This window comes from Sapajus apella, unplaced genomic scaffold (assembly GCF_009761245.1).
Source record: "Sapajus apella isolate SASKATOON/1434 unplaced genomic scaffold, GSC_monkey_1.0 scaffold54, whole genome shotgun sequence".
NCBI classification, from domain to species: domain Eukaryota; kingdom Metazoa; phylum Chordata; class Mammalia; order Primates; family Cebidae; genus Sapajus; species Sapajus apella.
This window is the reverse complement of record NW_022436994.1, coordinates 7,948,784-7,976,657: the sequence shown is the minus strand read 5'-3', so window position 1 is coordinate 7,976,657 and position 27,874 is coordinate 7,948,784.

Genomic DNA, 27,874 nt, shown 5'->3' with positions numbered 1-27,874 from the left:
GAAACCCCATCTCTACTAAAAATACAAAAACATTAGCTGGGCATGGTGGCGCGTGCCTGTAATCCCAGCTACTCAGGAGGCTGAGGCAGGAGAATTGCCTGAACCCAGGAGGCGGAGGTTGCGGTGAGCTGAGATTGCGCCATTGCACTCCAGCCTGGGTAACAAGAGTGAAACTCCGTCTCAAAAAAAAAAAAAAAAAAAAAAGATTTTTATAACATCATTTCACAGTACTGTACATATATATAGCCTACTCAACTTACGACCAAATCGTGTTACGACCGGTCTGTCGGACCCAATCGTGGTCGTAAGTCGAGCACTAGCTGTACTTGCCTTACTACAGTTGCTAGAGGCTCCAGTAAAATGCTGACAAGCTCAGTGCTAGAAGGCAGCCTTGTCTCCCTCCCAGTATCCAAGGGAAAGCTTTGAACATTTCACCAATAACTATGATGGTTGCTGTAAAATTTTTGTAAGTTTCTTCTATCAAATAAAGTTTGCTTCTTTATCTAGTTTCTAAGATTTTTATCACAAACAATTATTGAATTTTATCAAAGTTTTTTCTCCATTGATAAAAATTATAATATATAATTCCTCCTTTATTATATTAATATGGTGAATCTCTGATTTTCGTTTATTGTAATGAATCAAACTGGTATGGCATATTAGCTACATCAATAGTTATCAATGTTTTCTTTATGAAAATCTTATCAAATTACCTAATTTGTATCTACAATCCATTTCCAAGTATTCAACGAAGCTGCAGCTTTTTTGGTCTTTCTACTTTCAATCTTAGAAGAAAGCAGGGTATAGTTAGGTTTCATCTAAGCATAGATTGCTATGTTAAAGATTTAGTGTCTTTATGATTATTGTGTTTGCTGATACCGTTGATTTTACATCTGCCATCTTACTATTTGCTCCCTGTTACTATATACCACCTGCTCTGTTTTACTTTATAGTTTTATATTTGCTTTATATTGCTGTATACCACCTACTCTCTTTTACTTTCAGTTTCTTTTCTTGCCTTATTTGGAATTGATGGAGTGGTTTTTATCCCATTTTCACCTCTACTATTTTTGTAATTAGCTATTCTTTTCTATCTTTTTAGTCATTACCCTAGAGAGTGTAGCAGGTATTCTTGTCTTGGTAAAAGTCTCATGGCAAATTATACTTTCCCCACTTGCTAGACAGTGCAAGAGACTTTTGCACAATTTAAGGACATTTATTACCTCCTAGCATCTTTATTTTCCATAGGTTTTTGGGGAACACGTGGTGTTTGATTCCATGAGTAAGTATTTTAGCGGTGATTTGTGAGATTTTGGTGTGCCCATCACCGGAGCAGTATACACTACCCAATTTGTAGCCTTTTATCCCTCACCATGCCCTGCTCTTTCCCCCAAGACCCCAAAGTCCATTGTATCATTCTTATGCCTTTTCATCCTCATAACTTAGCTCCCACTTATGAGTGACCATGGAATACTATTCAGCCACAAAAATGAACGCATTTGCAGCAACCTCTCCTGACTTCTATGTCATTGTAGAAGAGAAATTAATTAACTGTCTGTAAATTTTTAACTTTAAAAATAATTTTAAACTTACTAAAATGTTGCATACTAGTACAGAGAAATATTATATTCTTTTTACGTCAAACATTTTTGCCACATTAGCTTTATCATTCTTCTCATTGTCTTTGTAGACTCTTTTTTGCAAACAATTTAAAAGTACTTGCATTCATTATGCCCCTTAATTCATCAATACTTCAGTATATATTTTTAATGAGGATGTTTTCTTACATAAATAAAATAAAGTTTATAAATTCAGGAAATTTATCACAGATATACAATTTTAAATAATCTACATTTAATAATTTAATTTTGACAATTATCCTTTATAGCATATTTTCCCCCACCGTGGTATTCAGCCGCAATGGCATATTCCATTTATCTTTTGTCTTTGACCTGCTTTAAACTAGAGTAGTTTCTTGTCATAAGACTGGCATTTTGAACAATACAGATATTTCATATCTTCTCAGGATATCCTGACCCAAAGACGCATGACATCTATCTGCCCTTGGCCAATTTTGAACAATTTGTAATGAGAACTCTGACTTCCAACAGTATCAACACTTGTAGTTGTTTGCTCTAGTCTACATTAAAATAGTTTCAGAATTGCTATACACGTCATGCAAAACATACACCTACTGCTAAAAATGCATGATTTGATTAAAGGTTTTATTCTGAAGAATAGTTTTATAATCAAACTACCATCTTCGAGTTACTTGCCATTGATTTTTCCCCTTCACTGAGATTATGAAGTAGAGTTACATTCATCTATTTCTATTTGCATTCAATTTATTTTTTCTTGAAATTGTCAATTTAATGTGATTTTGGAATACATAGTATATTAACATATTTCCCAAACTCAAAATTCTATAAGACATACCCAGAAAACTAACTCTCTGCTCTGGCCCTTCAACACCATTGATCCTATACCTTTTAATAATCAATTTCCTTGTTTTCTGGTTTATCCTTCAAGTGTTTTGTTAAAATTGGAAGGTATTATATATTTCATAATTTCCCTCTCTTCCTGTACAAAGGTAGCATACTATATGTACTTTTTGATACTTTGCCTATTTTAATTAACAGTATCTCTCAGAAATCACTATGAAGTCATTCACTGAGATCATTCTTATTCTCTTACCCAACTGTGTATTTTTCTTTTTGTGCAAGTGCCACTTTTTTAGCTATTCTTCTGTATTTGGACATTTAGGTAATTTCCAGTATTTTGCAAGTACAAGCAATGCTTTTAATAATCTGTGCATATGTACTTTTGTATTGTTAAAGGTATGTTTTTAGGGTGTATTTCTAGAAATGGGATTCCTGGATCAAAGGATAAATACATACTTTTTCTTTTTTAAACATTGCCAAATCCCCTTCCATAAATGATTGTGTCACTTAGCTTTTCCACTAGTGAAGTATAAGAGTAACCACTTCACTAGAGACTTGCTAACAATTAATTGTCAAGCTTTTGAAATCTTGCCTATTTGTGATTTCAACCACCTAATTGTGTGGTTGTCAATTGGTATCGTTATAATGTACATTTCTCTTAATAAATGTGAAGTTTGAGCATTTATTCATGTTGTTAAAATCTAGTTTTACGTCAACTATATATATATATATATATGTGTGTGTCTATGTATATGTGTGTGTGTGTGTGTGTGTGTGTGTGTGTGTGTATCTTGCCCATTTTTATAGGACTTTTACATTTTTTTTCACAATTTTAAAATGTCCTTTATACATCAGGGATATTAGTTTCCTTATTTGTGATATATATTATTAAGATTGATTCAAGAGTATTCTTGATGTTATTTGCCATGAACACATTTTTCTTTTTAAGAAGTCAAATTAATCAATCTCTCACTGTTTTGTTGCCTGTAGATTAAGTTATTATTAGAGAGCCTTTCCCTATGCTGAGGTTTTGAAGTTTTTCACATATTGTTTTCTTTTATGATATCTTTTCACTCATATCTTTATCACTGAACCTTTTGGAGTTTATCTCGTATGTACAGAATGAAGAGTAGATATAACTTTATTTGTTTCCTAATGACTGTCCTGCTGGCCCAGAACCATTAATTAAGAGGTTCAGTCTTGTCCAGTGATTTGACATGGCACTACTTCATATTCTGAATGTCCATGTGTAATTGGACCAATGTCTACAGTTTTCAATCTTACCCGCCAGTCTGCACTCTGTGCATGCACCAGTGTCACAGTGTTTTCATTCTGTGGCTTTGTGGTATTGTGTGGTGGAATCATAATCTCTTATAATTCTTCCCTTTCAGTACTTGCCCAGTGATTCAAGTGTGTTTATTTTTCAAAACAAATGTTAGTATCAACTTGCATAAGTCCAGGGACAAAAACTTATTGGTATTTTATTAGGGTTACATTAAATTTATAAAGAAACAGGGTGTGTCATTTTTGTGATATTTGCACATCACAGAAAAGTACAAGAATGTCTGTTTTTCAAATCTATTTTCTCTTTCCCAGGAGCGTTTCTCATTTTTCTTAATAGGGATTTTGAGCATTTCTTCTTACCTTTATTCCTAAATATTTGTATCTACTTAACTATTTTGATAGAAATTATCTTTTTGCTCAGTAGTTTTTATTAGAAACTGATAACGACTTTTATCAGACTCAGCTTTTGACAAATAATTGTGTAATTATTTTTCTTAGACATGTTAATAAAGTGAATAATATTAACAGATTTCCTAATATTGAATAATCCTTGAATTAAGGTATACACCTACTTGACCTTGGAGTATTTGTCTTAATATTTTTTCTTTTTTCTGTTTTTTGTTTTGTTTTGTTTTGTTTTTTCAGAGTCAGCTTCTTCTTCTGTTTCTAGCCTGGAGTGCAGTGGAGTCATCGTAACTCACTAAAGCCTTAAACTGCTGAGCTCAAGCCATCCTTTAGCTTGGCCTCCCAAAGTCTGAGATTATAGGCTCAAGCCATAGCACCCAGCTTTAATTATTTCTTAATTTAGTGTTGGAATCTGTTTGCTACTAGTTTATTTAAATTTGTTGCATTATTTAAAAATTAGGTTGACTCACAAATTTCTTTTTATGTTATTTTTATCAGATTTATCAGATTGTTATATTTACTTTATAAAAATAACTTAGAAATTTTTATCTAGTTTCTACAAGTGTGGTTGGATTCCCCTGAAAGAATATGTTTCTTTGCAAAACATTCCTTGATAATTTCTCTAGTTTTACTGTGGAGATGGGCCTGTTTAAACATTCCATTACTAGTGGAATTGATTTTGGTAAACTCTATTTTCCAAAAAAAATGATCCATTTCACAAAAATTTCCAATTGCACTTACATAGATGCAAGCAAAATAGTCTCTTGTGATTTTTACGTTTAATCTAGGCATTCCTTCTCTCCTGCTGTCCTCTCATGTTCTCTATTTTTTAATTCTACCATGCTCTAACTGTATCCAATTTATTGCTAAGCTCATCCTTTAAGTTAGTTTTTTTTCTAGATTTGTTAATAGCAGAATATCCCCTTGGGACTTTCTTCAAATATTCTGTTCTCAGTTTTGTTTTTTATTTTCTTGAACATATTAGCATAGTTATTTTTAATCAATATATTATGATCTCATTCCATAAGTTCCCTGTATGACTTTTGCTCTTTTCTGTGATGTCTTTTTTCTTTTAGATCTCATAGTTTTCTGCCTGCATATACCTGGTCATTTCTGATTAAGTGACTAATATCGTATATGAAAGACCGTGCAATAATTTCTTTTCTCAGATGTTATTTCCCTCCACTTCTGGCAGGTGCCCAGCACACTAGCAACCTGCAGAAACTTTTATTTCAATCAGGGATTGAGCTAATTCAAAGATGAGTTTCAGTGCCAGGGATAACTGGCCGATTTTGAGTTTGCCCTCACCCCTAAGGCCTAGACTTTCAGAGCTAGACCCAAGCTTGGGGTGGGAAGAGTGCCCAGCCATGGTCAGGCTCTTAACCACCTCCACCCTTCAGCCCTCCTGAAATTGACAGTCACTGAAGAGGAAAATCATCACCAACTCTGGCTTGCCTTCCTTGTGTACTTCCTCCCCTGGGTGTTGGCTTTCTATTTTCCACTGACTTATTAGTCCTCCAATGCCTTTCATAAAGTATTTCTTATATTTTGCCCATCTGAATTAGTCTTCCAATGTTGCAAATAGAAATAAATTTACATTTTGAAGCAAACATGTATATGCTTTGCAGTAACATTGGATTTTAAACATAAAACACTGAGCTTCAGAGCCACACCATGCTTGAGGCCCAGGCCTTAAGGGTAAAAACCCAAAATGGCACATTACTCCAGCTCACCTCTCAGTGGGGATACTGCCGTAGATAAGTGTCAGAACCGGTGGGAGTGGTGGCTCACACCTGTAATCTCAGCACTTTGGGAAGCCGAGGTGGGCGGATCATAAGGTCAAGAGATCGAGACCATCCAGCCAACATGGTGAAACACCACCTCTACTAAAAAAAAAATACAAAAAATTAGCTGGGCGTGGTGGCATGCACCTGTAGTTCCAGCTACTCAGGAGGCTGAGGCAGGAGAACTGCTTGAACCTGGGAGTCGGAGGTTGCAGTGAGCCAAGATCACGCCACTGCACTCCAGCCTGGTGCCCGGTGACAGAGTTAGACTCTGTCTTAAAAAAATAATAATAAAAGAAAAGTGTCAGAACCACTGATGTCTCCAGAGGCTGAGGATGGTCAGCTGACTCTAGGACTTTTGTCTGAAGCAATTGAGAAGTAGGCAGTTCTGTTGCAGAGACAGCAAATGCGTTATTATGACCTATTTGTGAGGAAGGGTCTAGGGCTAACAAGACCAGGACGACTGTCTAGGAGTCCAGAGGAGACAACTGGCTGGCCTCTGGACATAGGGTTTCTGGGAGATAATTCCAGAAACTCAAGTGAAAACTGTCTCCAAAAGAGTTCATTTAGGAAATATTGCATAGGCACACATAGGAAGTGCACGGACAAGAGATCAACTCCTATGACAACAGAACTGTGAGAATTAGTTTGGAAAAGGAAATGGGGCTTCCCTGCCTTGGAGTTCCCTGTAAGCTACCTTTGGGTAAAGCTATGGACCTGACATACTCTAACCTGTTTAACTTTGTTTAGGCCAACTGCAAATGTGAGCTGTAGGGTTGTAGAAAGGACACAGACATGAAGAATCAGGGCATGGCAGACATGGGCTGGCTCACCCCACACACCTACCATAGGGCTGTATCACCCTGCTCGGCTCCCCAGCATCATCCTGTCCTGATTCAGCACACTTTTCCACTTCTCAGCTTATTAACTAACTGTACTATGAGCTCAAGAGAATGGAGGTTATTGCAATGCCAAGCAGTAGCACAGTTTTATAGAATGCACATTAAAAACACTTTGTCAGATCTCAGTAACCTCTGCTGCAAATTGAGGATACCTGGGGCTCTCTCTCACTTGTCTCACAAAGCTGGCAGAGACTAGGGTAATGGAGCAGAGAAGTGATTGACACTCAGGTCAGGACTAAAGAATTTATCTAATATTACCTGTGGCATGAAACTGATTATTTCCATTTGTGATTGAGCTACTTCCCATAAATCTTACAAGCAACCTCTTGGTATGCCTAATTTTGTAGCAATAAATGCCATTTACAGCCATTCTTCTCTGGAAATTATCTATTTGAGGATTAGAAAATATGTGTTCAATTTAAAGGAGCCAAATTTTATTATACTTCCAAATCTGCTACCTAAATTTTTATTAAATGATTTTTAAGAGTGATAAAGAGAGAATGATTGTCATGACTGGCTTGTACACAACTTTGGCCTTGGAAAATCCCTAGAAGTCCCTAAAATAAGCAAACTGCAGTTTTTAACCCAAAATCCAAAGGAACAAAACAATCATAGTGTTTATACACATTGTGACCGCACTAGCCAATTAAATTCCTGATCGCCAGTAAATCTATTTGTTTTTCTTTCTGTATTTGAGTAAAATGTAAACTGTGAAATGGCTTTGCTTTTTCATCTGCATAAAAAGAATAAAATGTCCCTTGAAGCACATAGCATGTGGTGATTCACCCTTGATTCCTCCTTGCCACATACACCCATCAGAACCATCCACCCCACGTTAAGTGAGGGATTGGGATCACCTCCCCAACTCCTGCCCACATTCTAGGGAAATTCAGTATCTGTGCCGGTGACAACAGCCAAGATCCCCAGGACATGTTTCTGGATTTTCTCACTTACAATGATCTTCATTCCCCTCCATTAAGACTTTAGAAATCCCCATGCCTCAGGGCACAAATTACAAGTTAAAGTATCCACAGCCCAAACAGATTGATTAGTCCCTCCCATTGAGTGAGGAGCACTGTGCAGTTTGAACACAGTGCAGGAGGCAGAAACTGTGCCCTCCAGGGAGGGAAGGCCTGGGAGCAAGGACCCGTCTGCCAACTGCTGTTCCATGGGAAGGAGCCCAATAGGACTGAGCTTCTGGCTTACTAAAGTAGAGATATACAGACTTTTTTGTACGGAAAATCTGTTTATTCAAGGTTGGTTCCATTAAAAGGTAAAACAACCTAGACAGTAGCAAAAGTGTGTTGTGGTCCAAGCTAAATGGATGGCCCCTGATTCTCAATGTCCAACCTCTGCTTTTAGCTTCTTCCCATCTCAGGGCTGCCCCATTCATGAAATTCAGAACTCTGCCTTCTTTCTCAGGTGGACGCTGCCTGTCCTTCTTGCCCTGTTGCTCTGTTCTTGAGCCTCATCCAGACTGCGAGGCTTTGGTTCAGCCCTCCTTCCCAGTCTCTCCACCACCTGTCTCCACCTGCCCCACCCCCCGCAGGTCTTACCCCCACAGGCATCACTTCAGTAGCTCCTGGGCCCTCCCTCTCTCCCAGATCTGTCCTGACCCATGCACCTGTCAACTGATAGCAGCCTTCCAGGGGCCTTACTCTACTGTGATCCTTGGCTGGAGCTCTCTCAAGAACAGATATGTTTGCCTAAGTGTCTGCCAGGCCCTGTAGAAGGAATGTGCTGTGTTCTAGATGTCTGTGTCTCCCAAGAATTCATATATTAACATCCCTACTCCCAAGGTGATGGTATTAGGAGGTAGGGCCTCTGGAGGGTGATTAAGTCATGAGGACAGAGCCTCATGAATGGGTCGACATCCTTGTAAGGGACCCCAGAGAGCTTCCTCACACCTCCCAACGTGTGAGAACACAGTGGGAAGGCACTGTCTATTAACCAGGAGTCCTCAATGGACACTAAATCTGCTGATGTCTTGATCTGGAACTTCTCAGCCTTCAGAACTGTCAGAAATACATTTCTGTTTTTATAAACCATCCCATTTATGGTAATTTGTTATAGCAGCCTGAATGAACTAAAGGCATGAAGGAAGATATTTTTCGATTATTTTTAAAAATAAGATTTAAGATCAGATTAACCATTCACTAACCTGTTAACCAATGACAAGTTACCTAATCCCTAAGCCTTAGTTTTCTCACCTATAAATGAGAGTAATATGAAATAACCCAGAGTTGCTATGAAGAGCAAATGATCTATGGCAGGCCCTAGGCACAGCACATAAAGCACGGAAACATCCAGCCACATTTTACTATTATTACCATTGTTGTTGTTATCCTAAATTTAATCGATGAGGGACATCTTGCTTTCCCACCCTGTGATTTCACATTGGCAGCCTTCTGTTTGCTATGATCTCTTCTCTCAGTAATGGGCTGTGGACATGGCAGCAGCAATACCAGCAGGAAGAATATTCCCTAGGGCTCTGCTATAAGGTTGGCACCAGGGGCATGGCTGGCATGTGGTACTCTTCCTCCCTCAGGTTTTCAGGCCAGTGGGGACCAGCTATCTCACACACAGCCAGTCAGAAAGATGCACTAAGTCTCACACACAGCCAGTCAGAAAGATGCACTAAGTGGCCTGCTGGCCCATTCTCTTGCTGGTCCTGCAAACAAGAGGCTGGAGAACCACTCAGAGAAGATTGGGAGTGGTTCTCTTGACCCACACCATAAACTGAGAAGTCCTCACCACGCACACAGAGGCCAGGGGCTTCTCAACTGCATGATTCTCTACGCCCCTTCATGTTTGAAAGAGGTACAGGAGTGAATCCAAGGATTGATCACCAGGGTCTTTATGAGAGAGGCGAGGGGAAGTGGATGCAAAGATGGGGAAGGCCTGAACCAGCCTTGGGTGCTGGGAGCACAGAGTCCTGGGAGCAGGCAGGATGGCAGGAAAGCATCGCACCTGTAGAGCCAGACTGCCTGGGTTTGTTTATTTTTCCCAGCCCAATCAACATGCAATTAACAGACGGAAACAGTATATATTGAAGGCATACACGTGATTATTTGATATGTGTACACACTGTGAAATGATCACCACAATCAAGCTACTTAATGTATCTATCACCTCACACTGTTGTCTTCTGTGTGGGGAGGGGGTTGGCGGGAACACTTAAGATCTACTCTCTTAGCAAATTCCAAGCATACAGTACATTATAATTAACCATAGTCACCATGCTGTACATTAGATCTTCAGAACTTAGACATCTTATAACTGCAACTTGGTACCCTTTGACCAACATCTCCCCAGCCCCAGCCCCAGTGCCTGGCAACTACCATTCTACTCTCTGTGTCTGTGAGTTCCATTTATTTCCATTTCAAATATAAGTGACATCATTGACTGCTTGGGTTTAAATTCTGGCTCCGACCTTTTCATATGTGTGACCCTTGGCAAGTGCATACCTAGCTCTCAGTTCCTCCTCTGTCAAGTGGTGATCGTGTGGACAGCACTGCCTGAAAATATTGTTGCAAGAATTAGGTAAAATAGTACAAACAACATGCTTAGCACTGTGCCTGGTACATAGGAAGATGAGCAATGTTCTCTACTTCTATTAGTAGAAATGTAATGAATGCAGAATTAGAGCACCAATGATGATGTCCATGGGACTGCACCAGACTTTGTATTAATAGAATAAAGAGGGAGCAAGTGCGTTGAGGATGAGGTGACTCAGTTGGAGATGCAGATGGCAGTGCATAAGAATGAGAATTTGTCAAGTGGCAAATAACAGAGGACGTTCCAGGGAGAGCAGAGAGCACACACAAAGTACAGAAATATGAACGGTCGTTCTTCTCCACCTCACTCTGTGAGTTTTAACAAAGAAAACAATCTCCTGACAGCTTGGCAGATGGAAGGTAGCAACTATCAGTCAAGATTAGGCAGGAATTGGTTACGAGGCCTCTATGAGATGTTAAGAGAGTGGTCCAAGCCTTGGCATTTGTGCAGTTGAGCTATTTAAAAAAATAGCTGCTTTCACAATACGACATGTGGTGAGGTCACTTCCATTTTTCACTAGCTGAGTTAATGTTCTGTTGCTGGATGTTAGGCCCTGTTCTTCCCAGGGTCCCGCAGAAAGGAAGGCTGAGTCCACACTCAGTCCACCCTCAAGGGGCCACTGGGTGGCTGTGAACACAGTCTGAGGCACAGCAGTCTCTCCTATGAGATTCTGTGTTGGCTCTGTCCAGTTGTGCCCCTGACTGATCAGGGTACATTCAGCTTCCTTGAAAACACCAGGACGCAGAACAAAGCTTTGAGAAAACATATGACTTTTTAATTACCTTTCTTTTATTCTTAGCTGCATTTAAACTCCAAATACCCTAATATTATTTTTGTCTTTTTTCTTTCCCTATTATTATGATTTCATAACCCATACTTATTAAATCAAATTATCCATTTCACATCAAACTAGATATGTTTTTTCTTTCCCAGAAGTTTTGTAATGAGTTACTGGAAAGTGTGCCATTGTCTGGTGACATGGAAGGTATGGACACGTGTAACCACAGACTCGCACACAAGTGTCTGCCATGGGGGACATCAGGCCCAGATGCTCTTCTCCCTGGGAGTCCTGGGCACACAGGAGTTGAGAATTTTTTCTCTCCAATGGTGAGACTTCAACATATCAACATTCAGTCCATGCCCAGACAGGAGATGGGGAGCAGCAAATTTAAAGGTCTGCACACTGTATTCTTTGGCAATGTCCTCTGCATTTCTAATTCCTCCCAACAGGTTTTCATCAAGGGTAGAGCCATTTTAGCCAACCAGTCAGGCCAGATGGACAGAAGTTCCCAGGGATTGTATCATAACTGCTCAACCCAAAGCTGCTCTCTTATGGCCAGGCTGCTCCCCTGTTCAGGCCACCTGCAGGTGTCGCTGACCTCTGTTGGGATTCAGGCACAGTGGGGCAGCCCTCAGCAGAAAGGTTTGAATTCATATTCCACCAATTATTGGCTGTGATTCCTAGAGACGGTTCATCACTTCTTCACTTCAAAGGGGAGATTTTCTGCATCACAGGGTTTCTGTAAAATGCATCGGAAAATACACACCGAGTAAGTGGTACATTTTTATGATTTACAAACTTTATCCAACTACCGTATTCAATTAAACTGTGATTCTAGTGGTGTCTTAGTCAGCTCAGGTTTCTATAACAAAATACCACAGACTGAGTAACTTTAATGACAGGAATAAATTCCTTACAGTTCAGGAGGCTGGAAGTTCAAGATCGAGGTATTGGCCAACTTGGTTCCTAGTGAGGACTCTCTGCCCAGTTTACAAAGGACCACCTTTTCATTGAGCCTTCACACAGGGGAGAGAGAGATCATGTATCTGTGTCTCTTTTTGTAAGGACACTAATCTCATTCATGAGGACTTCACCTTCAAGAAATAATTACTTCCTAAAAGCTTCACCTCCTGATATCATCATATTGGTGGGTAAGACTTCAAATGTGAATTTTGGAAGGACATGAACATTTGGTCTATAGCAGTGGCCAGAAAGTAGAAGCAGTTGGGAGAGAAGGCGCCTCAAAAAGAAGCCAGACTCCTGTAAATCTATTCTTGACATTACTTCCTTCTCTCTTTTGGCAGTATTATACAACCCCATGACTTCTAAATTATTTGCCAGTCCAGATTTTCCTCCCAGTGATGAAAATCACATGCTAAAGGGACCCTCAAGCCTCTGGTGAGTGAAAGCAGACACACAGACTATGCTTGGCACTGTTTCCATATGGCCAGCATGGCTATGACCAGAGCCCCCATCCTGGGGCAGTGAAACAAGCAGGCAGACAAAGGACACAGCACGGCATGGGCAGGTTTCCTTTCATATGAGCACCTCAGGGTCAAGGTTAAGGCCTGCTTCACATGCACACTGTACATGGATCTGGGACATATTTGGTGCTCAATATACTCGGATTTCCTGTGTGATTTAAATGAGTCCCTGCTGCAAGAGCACACTGTTTACATGCTTGCTGGTCTTTTGGATGTTTACTTTTACATCTTTCTGGGTTGTCATTGCCTTAGGAGGTCTGCACTGGTCCCTGGCATGCAGAGACTCTGACTGTTAGGGTCCTGGAGCACTGGAACCTCCCTCTCATAGGGCCCATCACACTCTAGTGAAATGGCATGGGACCTTCATTTCCACCAGGACGGGAACACCATAGCAAGCTTCCCTTGCAGGATGATGGAGCTGTGGGCTGACAGAGTATTATACGAGGGAAGAAGTGACTGATTGTGTTTGAGCTGATCAGGGAAATGTTTGTGGAGATGTGCCTGAGGGGCTTATAGAATCAGAATGAGTTTTCCAAACATACCAGAAAGAAAGGGAAGTCCCATGGAAGAAAGGGCAGGGGTAAAGAGCCAGCGGTGTGCCACGGCGTCTGCATTTGTAGACCAGCCGGAAGTTTAATGTGACTGGAGTAGCAGGCAAATGTGCCAGAGCAGATTTGCACAGGAGGCAGTACAGGACCGGTCACGTTCGTCATGCCTAACGTGATTCTCACCCAGGGCCAATCCCAGCAGACACCTGACAATGACCAGAGACATTCTTGGTCATCACAACTGCAGAAGTGCTACTGATATCCAGGGGTTATTTCTCAGGGATGCTATTAACACCCCACTATGCACAGGGCAGCCTCTAATGACATAATTATCCTGCCCCAAATATCCCTGGTGCTGAGGCTGAGAAACCCTCTACTCCTGCCAGGGGGTATTAACACAGGACTGACATTGCCATGACCGCTGGAGGCCTTCGTGACCCCAGCTGTGAGGGCCAGAGTGGAGGAGAAAACATGCAATGTGGACCAGTAAAGCCAAAATGAGGCTAGTGCTTTCTGGGATCTGGCCCAGTATTGAGCCACTGCATCCTCCGCCTCACTTGAAGGGGCTGCACCAGGGGCAGAAAGCCTGGCCACAGCCTTCCAGTCTGGTCTTGGCTGTGGCTGCAGTCCATTTAAAACGTTTTGTGACCCTCAGTGATACTGACCTTCCTGTACCCCTCATGATGCATAAACTCTGTGTCTGTGCTCTGCTGAGTTCAGTGATGGCCCTGCAGGCACAGGGGGGCCTATTATGGAGGCCCCGGGGGACAGGCACAGTGGGAAGGAGAGATGTGAGGGCAGGACCCAGCTCACTCAGGGTGCTGACAGCTAACAGCCTCTCCTACAACCTAAGAGGCATCCACTCCCATTCAGAAGCTGGGGTTTTGACTGCACCAAAAGCTGGCTGAGGGTCCCACCCATGGTAGCAGATAAAGCCCGGAGACTCAAACACCAACACCAATTCAAAGGTGGTCTTTGAATCACCTGGGCCCATTCATGATATTCTATAACAATATGAGCACACTCATTCTTCACCTGGCTTGTGGAAAAAGATCCTGAACTGTAGAAGGAAAGAGAGTCATTCTCACGCTTGATTCAAATACAATTGCTAACTGAAATCTGCAGTAGCGTTTTCAAACTCTTATATGGACATGAGAAAAGAAGAAAGGGCAACAGGATAGTAAAAAAAACTCTGGGATGCGTGAGAACAAGTTATAAAAAGATTTAATTTTTATTAATTTTGATAAGCAATCCTGTAATTCTCGGAACTTAGAAAATCGCTCCTAGGAGCAATCGTGTTTGCAGAACAGGGAGTAACTCACCTAGTTATTATTTCTTCTGACAACAAATCACATTTTTGAGTCACAAACCAATATGTGCTTCTATCTCATTAGCGAGTGTTATTTTGTCTTTAAAAGACCCAGAGATCTTCCCTGCGTACCCAGCTGGAGTGTCTGCTCATTGATGAGAACATTGGTAATGACTTGGAGGAGTTCATTTTACCTTTGAAGGACTGGCCAATAGAAGCAAACTAAATGTGAGTCATTCTCATTCCATTTAGTTAACACTTGTTCCCTAAGGAGTAAGATTACAAAGCTGACATTTATTTTATGTCAGATAACCACAGGAACCTATGTACTAATAGCTGTCTTCATGCTGCTACAGTTGAATGATGGTGAAGGATGCCAGCAAACAAAACCTCTCAGAGATCATGTAGGGACGTAATCAATGCAAGAATAGGCCCCTGAAAAATAGAATAATTAAGTGTGTGGCTATTTATTGTGCTTTCATTCCGATTGTGGCCTGGACCAATGTCAAAAAGTTATGGAGGAGCATAATGCCTCGTACATAAAAGGTGTTTAATAAATACCTATGAATAAAGTATAAATCCGTGGGGTATTGCAAGCCATGGGTTTGGAGGTCCTGTATTTTTGCCCTACCTAGCCCTGGGACCGGCTGAGTTATTTTAGGGGACCTACTTCACTGTTCTGAGTCTCACTTGTGCGAATGTGTACCAAGGACTTCAGACTGGGTTAGACCACCATTGAGTTTATTGAGAGCCTCCTAGGTGCGTGGGCCTATGGTATCCCCTTTAAATACATATAAATATATCCACTTTAAATATATATAGTCTCTTCACCTTTTCTAATTGTTTGCTACAAATATAAAAAATGTCTTGCTTCTTCCAATACAGTTATGATTCTCAATGAAAGTAGAGATCAAGATACAGTTACTAACTGTGCCCAGTGGAAAAATGTATTCAAACATAAAATTTGTCCCTAAGGGTTTTGTATCTTCACTTGAGGATGCAAAAATACAAAACTAGAAACAGTCGCATTTTAGCTGAGAAGTGAATGAACTGAAAGAATCAAGAAACTGCTCCCACCCTTCTACACACAGACACACACACACACAAACACACGCACACGCACACACACACCCCTCTGCAGGGGAAGTATAGTTCTCTCCACTCTCTTCCCACTGTTTTATGCCCTAGCCACTTTGCCATAGTAGTCTTTCTAAAATTATTTTTTAAAACTGTAAAATTATTCCCTAACGACCCCCTAGCCAAGAGGCTACTCTTTGCCTCCACATTTTGGGGAGAGAGTTTTTTCCTCTTCTTGCCACCTATCAAAACCCCATTGGAAACTTTTTCTGCCCCTATGACTCCCTCTCTCATACTCCCATACACACAGTTTCTGCTGTTCTTTATGAGAAAGCAGTCATTGCTTCGTAGGAGAGATTTGAGGAGGTTTCAGTGGGAAGGCTGCCACTATTCAGCTTTGTATTCCTTGAACCAAGCAAGAAGCTGGGCTCATGGCAAGTGCTCATGGAATGCACGCATTAAATAAAGTATGTGGTCGTCCACACTCGTATTTCCCATGCCCTGTGATAGTTACAAGGTGATTGAAAGGTCTTGGGGTTGCCTGTGTGTTCAGTGACAATCTGACCCATTTCACAGAGCAAAGAAAATATCCACTGTCTCTCCTCCCACCTTCCTCTCTGCAAGATTCTGGAAGGAGGACAGAGGTATAAAGAATGTAAATGTTTTAAAATGATGGCTTTGAACAGGACAGTGAGAAGAGAGGCTTTTTAAGTCAGAAGCTTGTTAAATCATAGCTGCTAGTTCTCAGTACTGAGCTTTGGATTTCATTCATTCATTCAGCCATTCAGAAAGTTTATTAAGCACAATCTGGAACAGGGTTTATATTAGTTGTTGGGGCGAAGGACTGACTAAAATATGGTTCGTCATCAACATATCTACCAGGAGACGATAAATGAGAATGACACAAATGTGCTGAGATTGAGCATGATTCCACCATGAAAGGGAACAGTCACACTGTAAGCAGAGCAACACAATGGACACATGACAACAAACACCTAGCCTACCTGTGTTGTTTTTAAACTGTATGAATAGTTTATTCTAACATTATCAGTTTACATCGCATTATTATCTAATATTAAGCAAATTAATTGGCTAAATCAAAAAAGAAGGCTTGGCCTCATTGAAATGGGAAAGGTTACCTGTTCCCCTCACAGGGCGAGCAACAGGGGGAGTGACTCACTTCTTCAGTGCCCCTTGCTCAAACCTTTAGGGGTGGCATGCAGACTGGCAGGCTGCAGAGCTCCAATCCCATGGCAGTGTCTAGGGGTGGATGTTTACAACTCCTGAATCCCCAGGGGGTGTGTGTTACAGGGTGCTCTTTTAGTTTTGCTGTCTGTAGGTGGCTTGCGTTAACCAGCTCAATTAGACCCTCTGCCTTATCGCAAGGACAGAGAGCTTTCTGCATCCCGGAGTTCTTGCGTAGGTGTACCAGACGAATTAGATCACACATGGGCTTGGAGAATCAGTGCATGGTTTTATTCAGTGGAAGTAGCTTTCAGCAGATGGGAGAACCAGAAAGGAGGTGGATTGGGAAGATGGGTTTCCCATGCAGTCAGCCCTCCAACCACCTTGGCCAAACTTAGTGTGATTCCACCAGTCGGTGGCCTACCAACCTGCTGGATTGTTGGTTGTGCTCTTACACCGGTGCGTCCCTCTCGACATCCAGCCTCTTGTGTCTTCTTCTGCTGGTGTGTTCCTCTCAGTGTCCAGGTCCTTGTGTCTGTGCCCGCTAAGGCCCCAGGGTTTTTATAGGCACAGAATGGGGCATGTGGGCCAGGGTGGTCTTGAGAAATGCAACATTTGGGCGCTGAGGCAGGACTGCCTCTTCTTACCTACATCAGTGGGCACAGGCCCGGAGCTGCAGTCCTCACCATGGACCCACCCTTCTCGTCCCAGCACTTCCCTGCCCACCTCCCATGTCATCATGACACCAGCAGATGGTGTTGAACCACACTCAGCACTTCCAATAGTAGCAGACTCCAGCCTTCACTTGCAACCAAGAAGTCTAATGCCTCTTCAGCTTCTCCTTTGACAATGCTGGCTCATACGTGGTCATCTGGTGTGCTGGTTTCATATGCTGAAGGGCCTAGAGCAGAAAAGAATGGAAGTCCCAGACAGAATTTCTAATAACTATGCTGCCAAATCCAAACCACACCAGAGAAAGGATTTTTTTTTTTCACATGGAGCTCTAAAGCATTTTTCCCAATACTTATGACTACCCTTTTATCTAAAAGCCTCACTTGGCCATGTCAGACAGTGATTCCCAAGTAGCTGAGACTACTGACCCTGGATTATACTGGGCCTTCTCCCCAGGACGTCTTCTGAACTGGGAGCTTCCTGGCTCACCTTCTCAAGGAAACAGGCTCCCAAGACTATTCTCTCATTTATTTTGGTGCACTGTCTTGTGGTGACGATGTTCATCGGAGAAACTACCTGAAGAGTTGGAGGATTGTCTCAAGATGTCCTTGACACATATCAGTAAGGGAGGTGGGTTCCTACTGCAGGTGGGAAATGATAGGAAATTCTCTCCCCATCTTCTTAATAGGTGACATGGCCATTTTCTCTATGGAGAAACTAAAAGTAATTAAAGAATTTCTTGCCTTCCTTTTCCTCATCATTTTATTATTCCTTATGAATATATCTTCTATATAAATTTTAGAATCATCTTATCAATTTAAATAAAGAACACCAAGAATACTGATACATGAATCTCCCCAGAGATATTTTGGTAAATATCCTGCATATTTTTGCTGGATGTTTTCCTGGTATTTGATATGATACAAGACTATTATCAATGATGACTTATCTTCACCTTTTCTTTCTTTTTTTTTTTTTTGAGACAGAGTTTTGCTCTTGTTATCCAGGCTGGAGTGCAATGGCTCCATCTCGGCTCATGGCAACCTCCGCCTCCTGGGTTCAAGCAATTCTCCTGCCTCAGCCTCCCGAGTAGCTGGGACTACAGGCGCACGCCACCATGTCCAGCTGATTTTTGTATTTTTAGTAGAGACGGGGTTTCACCACGTTGACCAGGATGCTCTTGACCAGGACCTCGTGATCCACCCGCCTCGGCCTCCCAAAGTGCTGGGATTATAGTCATGAGCCACCGCGCCCGGCCCCACCTTTTCTAATCGCTTGCTACAAATATAAAATGCAAACAACTGGCTGAACACTCCTATCTTGGCTGTATCTCTCCTTCTTTCACTCCTCTGTGCCTCCTTGTCATCTTCAGACCTCACTAGAAAGGGGCCCACTAGTCTCCACCTCTTCTGTAACCCATTGACATTTCTCTCTCCCAAATTATTCTTCAGAAACAGCTGTTTGTCTCTACAAGCCCTAATATCTCCATCAGCAAGTTCAGTGGCCTCATGTCAGCTCATGTCCGTGCCTTCCTCACCTTCTCTGACTCATCTGATTTTGTTGACTGGCCTCTTCTCTTGTCTTCTTGTAATTCATTCTCAATTTTGACCCTTATATCTCTGACTGCCTTTCACCAGTATCTAATCCTCTTTCTTAAGCGTAGTTTAACCCAGGAGCTCATCCTCTCTCCTGTTCTGGGGCTCAAGTCTTGCGTGTTGGTTGTTCTAAATAACTGGATGAGACCGCAATTGCTTTAACTGGTGTTTGTGCTATAGCTGTGTTTCCACATTCAACCAAGCATGTGTTATAGAGTATAAAAGGTGAATTTCAAAATAAGGTCTTCAAGGAGATTTTGCGCTTGGACAAACACAAATTTGTAACACTTTGTGTTACAAATTCACACTCCAGTTCTATTTAGGTATATTTTGGTGGGAAGTTTTCAGAAGCATCCTAGACAATCAAATTTTTACTTTTCAAATTGTAATAGGAAATCCAGACTCAACACTCCCCCTCCCTAATTGTATTCTTTCTATTCATGGTACTTTCAATCAAGCTGAACTGGGGCATATTCAACATGAGCCTGACTGGAGTCATGAATATTGAGAGAGAACCATAACTTAGTCTAAACTGGGTTGCCTGAAACATGTCATTCATATGTATAAATACATAGACTTGATTAGCTTTGAATCGATTTTTGAAACTAAGTGAAATGCCAAACAGCAAGGTCTTGCTATGAACTCCCATAGGGGTGAAATAAGCATGAGGGAATCAAGCTAGGATAGAATTGGAGAGACATTCAGTTAATTTTTAAATGGTTTCATTTGCCTATTATCCTCGTAAATAACATGTTTAAATTCAGAATGCTTATGAGGAAAACTTGCCTTCTAATTGATAACTCACATTGGAATAACATTCATGCTTGGAATTTAAGATTTTCTCTTTTGGACTATTACCAAACATAAGAAATTATATTCTAAGAGATAATTTTTACATAATGATGTATTTCCAAAGAAGTACATAATACATTATATCTCTTCCAGATGCAATATGTCTTAACTGAACTCCGACACAATCATTCTACTGCTGTTTCCATTTTAAGTTTTCCTTTACTCAAAAATATACTAGTGTTATAATTTTATTACAACCAGATATGTTTCCATTTTATCTACGATGAGATCATAAAGGTTGGCTAGCTGTAACCTCATTTTCAACTGCAAATTCAATAATATTTTAGAAAATCTAAATTTTTAATTATTGAACTATAATTAAACCTTTAAAATATTTTCAACTTTTAAAATTTTAAACAATTTTCAGTAAATCAAAAGTCAAAAAAAATTGGTGGTGTGAATTGCCAAAGCTGGAATTCCATCCAAACTGGCATAAACTAAAGTAACTAATGAACTTGAATCAGAACAGAACTGAAAAATGCACTGGTTCAACTCCATGGCACATTGCTTCTATTTTGTTTTGGGTTCTCTGTTATAAAATATAATAAAATGCTGCATTTGACTTCAGGGATGATCTTTATTTAGTATTTCACAACCTTACACACACACACACACACACACACACGCTCTCTCTCTCTCTCTCTCTCTCTCTCTCTCTCTCTCTCTCTCTCTCTCGGGCTAGAAATAAAATCCCGCTCTGGTTTGATTTCATGTTGAGAAATCCTTAACCATTTATCCCCTAGTCTTTCCTCTATCAATCTGAAAGAGGCATTTTCTCTGTCTCTGTCTCTTTCCCCACCTACTTCCATCAGAATAATCGTCCATTTTTATATTATTTTAATTGTATTTATATATTTCATATTATGCATAGATTACATATTCCTAATTTATAATAATTTTTGAATTTCATAAAACTATAATTCATATTTAATATTTTAGCTTCTTTAACTTTCTATGATTTACCCATACTGTGTATAGTTTAGTTTACCTTTCTCCTTTTTAAGATTCCATTGTGTGACTATACTACAGTTTATTCATTCATTCTTCTAGAAGAATATTTGAGTGATGCCAACGCTTCTCGATGAATTTTCTCATGCATTGTATTGTGTTCAAGGCTTTCTCTTGAGTAGATGTGGAATTCCTGTTTCTAGAAAGTCTCCACGATGTACAAACCTAACAGCAGTGAATAATAGGTCCTCCCCATCCTCGATAAGGAAACGCTTTCCAGCTTTGCCAGTCTAATGAATGTGAAATAAGGTCACATTGTAGGTTTGACTTGCATTTTCTTTATCAACAATTATGTTGATTTTTTTTTCAGACATCTACTAGAAATTGATACATTCTCTTCCGCGTGTTGAATACTAATGGCTTTTTTGTGTGTGGTTTGTACTTTCTCTAGTGATGTTCAGAATTTTTAAAATTTATTTTCAATACTGATTTTTCACTAGTTGTATTTGCTGAGAACATCTTCTCCCAGCTTTTAATGTGTCTTCTCGTATTTTTTTGTTATTGTTGTTTGAGACAGAGTCTAGCTCTGTGGCCCAGGCTGGAGTGCAGTGGCGCGATCTCCGCTCACTGCAATCTCCGCTTCCCGGCAAGCTATTCTCCTGCCTCAGGCTCCGGAGTAGCTGGGATTACAGGCGCCTGCCACCACGCCCAGCTTGCTTATTGATTGATTGATTGGTATTTTTAGTAGAGACAGGGTTTCACTGTGTTGGCCATAGCTGGTCTCGAACTTCTGACCTCATGATCCACCCGCCTCGGCCTCCCAAAGTGCTGGGATTACAAGAGTGAGCCACCGCGCCAGGCCATCTTCTCGTATTTTTTAATTTAAAAAAAATTTATTTTGAGACAGGTTCTCACTATGTTGCCCAGGCTGGCCTTGAACTCCTGGGCTCAGGCGTTCCTCCTGCCTCAGCCCCCATTGTAGCTGAGATTACAGAAATATAATGCCATGCCCAGCAGTCTTTTCATGTTTCAGGAGTGGTTCATGAACGTTTTCATTTTCAGTACAGTCGATTTTATTATGTATTATATAGCCTATATTTAAGTATTTTAAAATGACTTTTGCTACCTAAGGACTAAAATATGTATCCATATTTTCTTTATATGAGTATGCACACATAAAAAATTGAAAAATTTAAGAGAAAATGATTCTGTGTGATGTGACCATTTCTAATAATATTTTTGTCTGGTTTTGATATTAGGGTTCATTGACCTCAGAGGGTTAGGTAGGTTTTCCATCTTTTCCAGTTGTCTATAAAAATCTGTACAAAATTGAACTCTACCTTGAAAGTTTTGCAGGCCATATGATCTAATTTATGGAAAGGCTATTACTTCATAGTCTTAAATAGTTATATAAATATTCAAGTCTTTGATACTTCTCAAATAAATTCTGCTAAGTTACATTATTTTAGAACTTCTTCCATTGCCTCGAAGTTTTTGACACTGGTAGCATATATTTGTTGTTAAATTTTTCTTATATGACCTTTAAAATCACTAAAGGTTCTGGAGTTCTTTGCTCCTGTTTCTTCATCTTTCCTTTTCTTCTCTCAGTCTACCTTGTGATAGGTGTTCTCTTTTAAAAGTCTTTTCAAATAATCAACTTGTGGCTTTTTACTTTGTTATAGTCTTGGTTTCTATTTTAATGATTTTACTGTTTTATTATTGTCTTGTTCCTTCAAATTTTCTAAAGTGTTTTGTCCTTGCTTTTCTTAAGTTCAATTGCTTATTTGTTTTAGCTGCTATTTTTATATGTAAATATTTATGAATATAAATCACCTCAAAGTGCCACTTTTGCTTTCCCTAAAATATTTGGTATGTAGTAACTATATTATTCAGTTATAGGTATTTTTAAATTTCTGATATGATTTGTTGTTTAATCCAAGCAGTTTTAGAAGGTTTTTATTTAAATTTGTAAATATAACTGCATTTTTTCACTCATAGAGTTGAATTCTTATTTATGATTTGAAGACAGAATGCAGGCAATGTAATCCTTTTTGTTTTTAAACTGAGAGTTTTCTATAATTATATCTGATGAACTTTCCAAATTATCTATATGCCCTATGGAAAAATTAGACATTTTGTAATTTTTGAATTTTTTACTTTAACTATAAAGCTATATTAATTCATATGTTTTTATACATGCCAGTAAATTTTTTCAAATTGATGAACTTATCATCTATGAATAAAGAATGCTTTTCTTTCTTCTTTTCCAATGTAAATACCTTTTATTTATTTTTCTTGCCCATTGCACTGGCTAGATTTCTCAATACAATGTTGAAGTGGTAAGAGATATTTATCTTGTTGCTAATCTTCTAATCATTGACCTCTAGTCTATAATGTTAGTGGCAGATTGTTTATAAATACCCTTTATCAAGTTGAGAAAGATTCACTTTATACTTATATTGATGAGAACTGTTGTAAGGAACAGATGTTGCATTTCATAAAAAGCCTTTATAACAACTATTTTTTTTAATTTATTTTATTGCATTTTAGGTTTTGGGGCACATGTGAAGAACATGCAAGATTGTTGCATAGGCACACACATGGCAGTGTGATCTGCTGCCTTCCTCCCCAACACCCACATCTAGCACTTCTCCCCATGCTCTCTCTCCCCAACTCCCGACCCCTGGCTGTCCCTTCCCTATTTCCCCCCAACAGACCCCAGTGTGTAGTGCTCCCCTCCCTGTGTCCATGTGTTCTCATTGTTCAACACCCGCCTATGAGTGAGAACATGCGGTGTTTGATCTTCTGCTCTTCTGTCAGTTTGCTGAGAATGATGGTTTCCAGGTTCATCTATGTCCCTACAAAGGACACAAACTCATTGTTTTTGATGGCTGCATAATATTCCATGGTGTATATGTGCCACATTTGCCCTGTCCAGTCTATCATCAATGGGCATTTGGGTTGGTTCCAGGTCTTTGCTATTGTAAACAGTGCTGCAATGAACATTCGTGTGCACGTGTCCTTATAGTAGAACGATTTGTAATCCTTTGGATATATACCCAGTAATGGGATTGCTGGGTCAAATGGAATTTCTATTTCTAGGTCCTTGAGGAATCGCCACACTGTCTTCCACAATGGTTGAACTAATTTACACTACCACCAACAGTGTAAAAGTGTTCCTATTTCTCCACATCCTCTCCAGCATCTGTTGCCTCTAGATTTTTTAATGATCGCCATTCTAACTGTCATGAGATGGTATCTCAATGTAGTTTTGATTTGCATTTCTCTGATGACCAGTGATGATAAGCATTTTTTCATACGTTTGTTGGCCTCATGTATGTCTTCTTTTGTAAAGTATCTGTTCATATCCTTTGCCCACTTTTGAATGGGCTTGTTTTTCTTGTAAATCTGTTTTAGTTCTTTGTAAATTCTGGATATTAGCCCTTTGTCAGATGGGTAAACTGCAAAAATTTTTTCCCATTCTGTTGGTTGCCGATTCACTCTAATGACTGTTTCTTTTGCCATGCAGAAGCTGTGGAGTTTGATTAGGTCCCATTTGTCTATTTTGGTTTTTGTTGCCAATGCTTTTATGTTTTTCTTTTTTAGTGTGTTAGTATGCTAAATTATATTGATTTCCCTATGTCAATCCAATCTTCCAGTCCTTAGATAAATCTCACTTTGTTTACATACTATATATCATTGTATTCAATTTCCTAACATTTTTATTAAAATTTTTGCATCTATATTCATAAGAGATATTAATCTGTAATTTTTTTCTACAATGTCTTTGTTGGTCTTATTATCAGGTTATTGCTGGACCTATAAAGTGAGTTGTGACAATATCCTTTCTTTTTAATTTTCTGGAAGAATTTACATAAAATTTTTATTTTTTCTTCATTAAAATTTTGGTACAGTTCACCAGTAAAACCATATGGACCTAGAGTTGTATTTATGAGAAGATTTTTAACTATAAATGTAATGTCTTTAATAGACATGGCTTTTTAGAGTATCTGTTTATTCTTGAGTAAACTCAATAGTTAGTGTCTTTCAAGGGCTTTGTTCATTTCATCAAAGCGGTTGAGTATATCTGCATAAAGTTGTTGATAATATTCCTTTGTTGTGCTTGTAGTATCTTTAGACTTTGTGTGATGCTACCACTCTCGTTCCTCATATTTTTATTTTGTGTCTTCTTTATTGCTTTCTTCATCAGCCTGGCTGCTTATTTATAAATGCACTGATCTTCTCATAGAACAAGATTTGTTGCATTGACTGTCTATTGTTTTCCTGTTTTCTATTTTATTGATATCTATCCTTAGCCTTACTTTTTATTTTCTTCTATTTATTTTAATGCCATTTTTCTTCTTTTTCTAGTTTTCTAAAATAAAAATTGAGAGCAATGATTTGAGGTATATTCTGCTTGCTTATAAAGGTGCTTAGCATTACAAATTTTCCATTAAGTACTGCTTTAGCAGCACTCTCCAAATTTTGATATATTGATTTTTCATTTTTATTTAATTGAAAATACAGCCTGCTTTCACCTATGAATTATTTGTCGATGTGTTTTTCATTCCAAATATTTAGAGGATTTCCAGAGATCTTTTTTTTTTTTCGATTTCCAAATTTATTCTATTTTAATTAGAAAAATAGACCTTAAATGATGAATTATTTCAAAGTCATGAAGATTTATGTCACAGCTCAGAATATGGCCTATCTTTGAAAGCATTTTATGTGTTTGGGAAAAATGTGTATTACATTGGTTTTAGGGTAAAATTTTTTATGAATGTCAAATAGGTCAAGTTGATTGATGGTAAATTGTTAAATTATCTCTATCCTCATTTATTTTCTGTGTATTTTCTTCATCAGTTACCGAAAGGGTATACTGAAATATTCAGGTATGATTGTGGATATGTCTATTTCTCCTTTAAGAATTTTTTTGCCTCGAATGTTTTGAAGCATTTTTTATCAATTTAAACTTGCTATATTCTCTTGACAAACCCACTCTTTCATTATTAAAAATGGCCTTCTTTGTTCCTGGCAATGTTCTTTGTTCTGAAATCTACTTAGTCATTTCAGTTTTCTCTTAATTAGTGTTACTTTAGCTTTTTTGTATCTTTATATTTTAAGCATATTTTCTCTATGCAACATATGGTTAAGTCTAGCTTTTCGCAACTAACCCAACAATCTCCATGTTTTAATTGAGGCTTACACAATTTACATTTGGTGTAATATTACCAATGGTTAGGTTTAAGTCTATTGTCATTTCTTATCCCCTTTCTTGTTTTGCCCTCTTTGGGGTTAATTGGATACTTTTATGATTTTATTGTATCTTCTTTACTGAATTATTGGCTAAAGATCTTTGTTGTATATTTCAGTGGTTTCTTTAAGGTTTGTAGTATACATCTTTAACTACCACAGTCTACCATCATATATTATACCACATTGTGTATAGTATAGAACTTTCTAGCAATATACTATTCTCCACTCTCAATCTTTGTGTTTTTAATATCAAACATTTTATTTTTATATATGTTATGAATCCCTCACAAAATTTTAGCTACTAATTCTGTTTAGACAATTGTATTTTTAATTCTTCAATTAATTGGCAAATAATAATTATGTGCATTTATGGAGTACAATGTGATATTTTGATCTAGGTATACACTGTAGAAATATTCAATCAAGTTCATTGACATATTCATCACATCATGAACACTTTTTGTGGTGAGAGTGTTAAAAATTAATTATTTTAACTTTTTGAAACACAAAATATATTATTATTAATTGGGGTCACCATGCAACACAATAGATCACTAAAATGTATTCTTCCAGTCTAACTGAATTTGTACCCTTTGATTAATAGCTTCCCTTTTCCCATCCTCCTCCTCCTCTAGTGTCTGCTAACCATCATTCTGTTCTGTTTCCATGAGATAAACTTCTTTAGATTCCACATGTAAGTGAGATCATATTTCTCTTTTTGTACCTGTCTTATTTCACTTAGCATAATGTTCTTCATTTTCACCAATGTTGCTGCAAATGACAGAATCTCCTCCTTTTTTTAATACTATGGAGTATTCCATTGAATATAAATACCACATTTTCTTTATACATTTATTCATTAACAAACACTTAGACTGTCTTTATATCATGGCTATTGTAAGTAATGCTGAAATGAACAGGGGCATGCAGATATCTCTTGGATGCACCAATTTCAATTCCTTTAATTATATTTTTATATACTGAACAAACTATCTGAAACAAATTAAGATACCTATCTCATTTACAATACCATCAAGGAATAAAATAAAATACTTAAGAGTAAACTTAATCAAGAACTGCTTTTACTTTACAACAAAAATTATAAAACATTGATGAAAGAATTGAAGAATACACAAATACATGAAAGCATATTCCATGTTCATGGGTTGAAAACATTAATATTGTTAAAATGTTCATACTGTCCATAGCAAGCTACAGATTCAACATAATTCCTATCAAAATTTCAAGGTTATTTTTACAGAAATAGAAAAAAATCATAAAACTTATATGGATTTCAAATAGCCAAAGCAATCTCGAGCGAAATAAACAAAACTGGAGGTATCATACTCCCTGATTTCAAAATATAAAGCTATTGTAATCAAAACAGCATAGTACTGCATAAAAACAGACACATCAACCCACAGAATAGAATAGAAAGAACAGAAGTATTTACAATCAATTGATTTTTTTGCAAGGGTACCAAGAACACACAATGAAGAAAGAACAGCATTTTAACAAATTATGTTGGGAAACTGAGTATTCACAGTAGAAGAACAAAATTATCTCACACCATATACTAAAATCAACTCAAAATGGATAAAAGACTTAAACATAAGACCTGAAACTCTAAAACTACTAGAAGAAAACAGGGAAAAATCTCCACAACAATGATATTGGCAATAATTTCTTGGAAAGAGCTGCAAAAGCATGGACAACAAAAGCAAAAGTAGAGAAATCAGATTGCATAAAACTAAAAAGCTGCTTCACAGCAAAGGAAACAACAGATTGAAGAG